Below are 4,633 nucleotides of genomic sequence, written 5' to 3' on the forward strand. Positions count from 1 at the left end.
CTTCCGTCTCACAACTTTATTTTTAAAACAATAAAAAACTTAAGCGTAAAGAGGGAGGCGTTGAGGAAGGGACCGCCCCTTTCATATACGGAATAATTTCTGTTCGTTTTAAGTTTTAATGTCACTCCTTACTTTCAGTTAAAAAAAAAACTAGTTATTTAATTCTAAAAATAGATCAATTGACGGCACGCCGCTGCCGAATTTGATTTCGGCCCGGCTTCGGGGACTAGTCCCAAATGTAGATTAAAAATAATAAATAAAACGGAATCACAGACATAAATGTCTTGTAACAGTGCATGGCAACACCGTGGATCTCAAAGTTTTGACATGAAAAACGGAGATCAACCCTCCCTTTTTTTTGAAAATGTTGTATTAATCGTTCTAAGAGAATATATTGGTGACAAGGTCAGGGAACCGTCGCACGTTTTCAGCACTTGGAAGTTTTAGCTTAACTTTAACTTAAAACTAATGGCTGCTTATGTGCCTTCTTGAATAAGCTTTTCCTCTCGAAAGCAGGAACATGGCGGGAAATAACGAAACCTAGGCGACACAGCTTCAGCACATGGATTATTAAACTCCTGTTCAGCTCATAAACTATAGGCTCTGACTCAAAGATAAACGAAAACTATTCTTTTAGGGAAGAATTATGCTCAGCTTCCCAAAACGTAATGTCATATTCGTCAATCTGGTCTGAGGTCCATACGTTCCGCAAAAAATCTAAAGGTTAGAACCTTGCCGCTTTCGTGAAATAAACCGAAATCGGCAACATAGAAAAAAAATATATTAGCAAAGGGTTGCTTCTCCAACGCGGTTATCCTGTATATGAGTAGATGTGGGAGATAACTGCTCCCCTCGACCACCCTTGCTCTTTACGCTTGCAAAAATTTAGAATTGTCGGCTTTTTGTAACCTCCCTCAGCTCGCCAAGACCTTCACACCTTGCAATTATAGCCTGATATTGCCTCCATTCGCTCGCTTAGCTTGCTACAGCCAGCAGCTCAGACCTCCGGCCCTCGTCACATTTAAGGTAGTTAAATCTATTCTTCCTTCAATAATTTTGCCTCTAACAAAACTTGTTAATCTTTTATTTGAATGTGGAGTTTTTCCGGATGCTCTCAAGCGTGCTCAGATTATTGTTTTCTATAAGGGTGGACCAAGAAATGATCCGGCAAATTATCGACCAATTTCAATTTTATTAGTATTTAGTAAAATCTTTGAAAAGGCTATGCTTTCTCGACTCCTTACTTTCCTAAAATCTAAAAATTTTCTTCATGATTTTCAATTTGGTTTCCGAATGAAGCACTTCACTGAACATGCCTGTATGGCCCTTTTGAATTTTATTTATTCTGCGTTAGATTCGGGATTGATTCCGGCTGCAATGTTCCTGGATATTCGTAAGGCTTTCGATTCCTTAACCCATGAAATTGTTCTATCGAAGATATCTCATTTCGGCACAAGGGCAAATTTACTTTTTTGGTTTCAGTCTTATCTGAAAGATATGTTAATTTCTGTTGATCCACTTTTCCGGTCACCCTCACAAGTGAATTTTGGCGTCCCCCAGGGATCAGTTTTAGGGCCTGTGCTATTTTTGATTTATGTAAATGATCTTTATTATGTTGTAAAAAAGCAAAAACTTATTAATTTCTGTAGACTTTGTCATCCTAAGCCCTCCCTTACCCATAGTGGCAACTATAGTTTGTCTTCTTCTGATGTACTTGTTTGTTTTGCTGATGACAGCACACTTGGCACTTCGGGAAACTGCGAATCAGAACTTCGATTAAATTTGGAAAATTTGTTTGAGAGGGTAATTTTATGGCTTGATGCTAATCATCTTACCATAAATTTTTCTAAGTCTAGTTTTTTAATTTTTTGGCGTGTTTCTCAGGTTTATCCCCAGTTATCAGAAATTCACCAGCCGAAAATCACCACAACAAGAGTTTGGGTATGACCTCCTTCCAATTTGATGTTGTTTGTACTTTCCAAGACTGTTCAAGACGCATATAGTTTTCAGTAAAGCGCCAATGACGCAGTAGGTTTTAGACTTTTACAGTGAGAGAAGGAGGTCATACCCAAACTCTTGTTTGTGTTTTTTGTTTGTTTCATCCTTGATTTGTATATTAAATCTGAGTTTCACTCTTTACAAAATTTATTTATTAATTTACATTAATATCTATTGTATGTTTGTTTGCATTGATTGTTTATCTGATTTCTGTTTGTTTTAAGTTTCATTTATACCTCAATAGTAAAATATTTTTTTCTTCTTAAGCTTGATTTTCATATTCAATCTAAGCATTACTCGCTTTAAGATCTATTTATTCATTTATATTATTACTTGTTGTATGTTTTTGCTATGATTGTTTATTTAATTTTTGTTCGTTTTGGGTTTCATTTATTCTTTAATGGTAATTTCTGGTTGTTTTGAGTTTGAATTCTAAAAGGTATTTGTATCTGCTGAGCTTAAGTTTAAAATGGCCTTTACTTTTCTTTGAAAAACTTATTTTTCGGAAAGTTTTTTTTTTAATTAATTTTTGTTAATTTTTTATTGAAAAAAAATTTGAGTTTTTAAAAATTCCTTATTTCAAAATCAAACTTTAAAAAAAAAAAAAATCAAATATTCATCAAACTATCAAAACTGATATCAAAGTAACAACATCAAAGTGAAAAAATGGGTTTGTGTCAACCTCGGAGTTTTTATTATCTGATGTTTGAACTATTTTTAACAAAATTGCTATTTCAAAATATTATCGGATGGGTTTGGGGAAAATGGGCATGCGGGGACTAGATTAAGCTTTGGTCTCTTTTGACTATTTAATAGTGAACTAGAACTTTCTATTTTCAGCCCTCTGAAGTTTATATGAGTATCCCTTCTATAAGAACCATATATATCCCAAGAGTATAACTTACAACGCCTGTCTCTGGGCCCTGGGGGGTTGTGTCGACCCTGGAGTTTTAATATTAGATGGTTGAACTATTTTTAACAAAATGGTCACCTGAAATTTTTATTGGATGGGTTTATCCATCCGATACACCCATAGGCGTGGAGGGTGGGAGTGGCTAGTTGCCATCCGATCTCTTTCACTCTGAGAAAATGAACTACAACTCTTAATTTCCATTCAAATGAACCCTCTCTGAAGTTTATACGAGCATACCTTCCATAAGAACCATATATGCCCCCAGAGCAATACTTACAATGCCTGCCCCGGCACTGGGGGGGGGGGCGGGATTGTGTCGACACAGGAGTTTTTCTTATCTGACCTTTGAACTATTTTTAACAAAATGACCATACGTAAAGGAGTTTTTGTTATATGATATTTGAACTATTTTTAACAAAATGGCTACCTCAAATTTTTTATCAGGTGTATTTGGAGGATAAGGGCTTGGGGGCGAGTTGCCCTCTGATCACTTTTGACTCTTAAAAAGGGCACTAGAACTCTCGCTTTCTAATCGAATGAGCCCCCTTTGAAGGTTATACGACGACCCCTTCTATAGGAAGTGCCTCTGGGAAAAAATTAATGGAGGGTGGGGGGATGCTTGCTGCCCAACTTTTGACTCTTAAAAAGTGAAGTATAACTTTCAATCTCAAATCAAATGAGCCCTCTAGGAATTTTATACGAGCATCCCTTCTACAACAACCATATATGCCCCCAGGGCATCACTTACAATGCCTACTCCCGGGCCTTGGGGGCTGTGTCGACACCGGAGTTTTTTGCTATTAGAGCTTTGAACTATTTTTAACAAAATATCTGTCTCAAAATTTTTATCTGATGCATTTAGGGTGTGGAGGAGGGGGGGGGGGCTAGTTGCCTTCTGATCTCTTTTGACTCTTAGAAAGTGAACAAGAACTTTCAATTTCCAATCAAATGAGCCCTCTCCGAAGTTTATACCAGCATTCCTTCCATAAGAGCTATATATGCCCCAAGAGCATTACTCAAAACGCCTGCCTCCGGGCCCTGGTGGGTTCCGTCGACACAGGAACTTTTCTTAACTGACCTTTGAACTCTTTTTAATGAAATGGTTATTATACAAATTTTATCGGATGTGCTTGGGGATTAAAGGGTGTGTGAGGGGGGCTATATGCCCTCGGATATCTTTTGACTCTTAAAAATTGAACTAGAGCTTTATATTTTCATTCAAATGAGCCCCCTCCGAAGTTTATATAAGTATCTCTTTTATAAGAGCCGTATACGCCCACAAGACGACACTTACAACGCCTATCCCCCAGGCTCTGGGGGAAGTTTTGTTATCTAATTTTTGAACAATTTCCAAAACACTGGTTATCTCAAAAATTCGCAGCGGACGGACTTGGGGAAAAAAGAGCGTGTGGGGCTAGTTTAACTCTCTTGACTCTTAAAAAGTGAACTAGAACTTTCAATTTCCAATCAAATGAGCCCTCTATGAAGTTCATACGAGCATCCCTTTTCATAAGAACCATACATGCCCTTAGGGCATAACTTGGAAACGCCTTCTTGGAAACTAGGGAACGCCTTCCCCTGTGCCCTGGGGGGTTCTATTGACCCCGGATTTTTTCTTATCCGACCTTTGAACTATTTTTAACAAATATCTATCTCAAAATTTTCATCAGCTGGGTTTTGAAAAAGAAGGCGTGGGGGGGGGGGGCGGGCGCTAGCTGCCCT

The sequence above is a fragment of the Artemia sp. Qi Xiang Cuo genome, unplaced genomic scaffold (genome assembly GCF_049724085.1).
Source record: "Artemia sp. Qi Xiang Cuo unplaced genomic scaffold, ASM4972408v1 HiC_scaffold_3061, whole genome shotgun sequence".
In the NCBI taxonomy this organism is placed as follows: Eukaryota; Metazoa; Arthropoda; class Branchiopoda; order Anostraca; family Artemiidae; genus Artemia; species Artemia sp. Qi Xiang Cuo.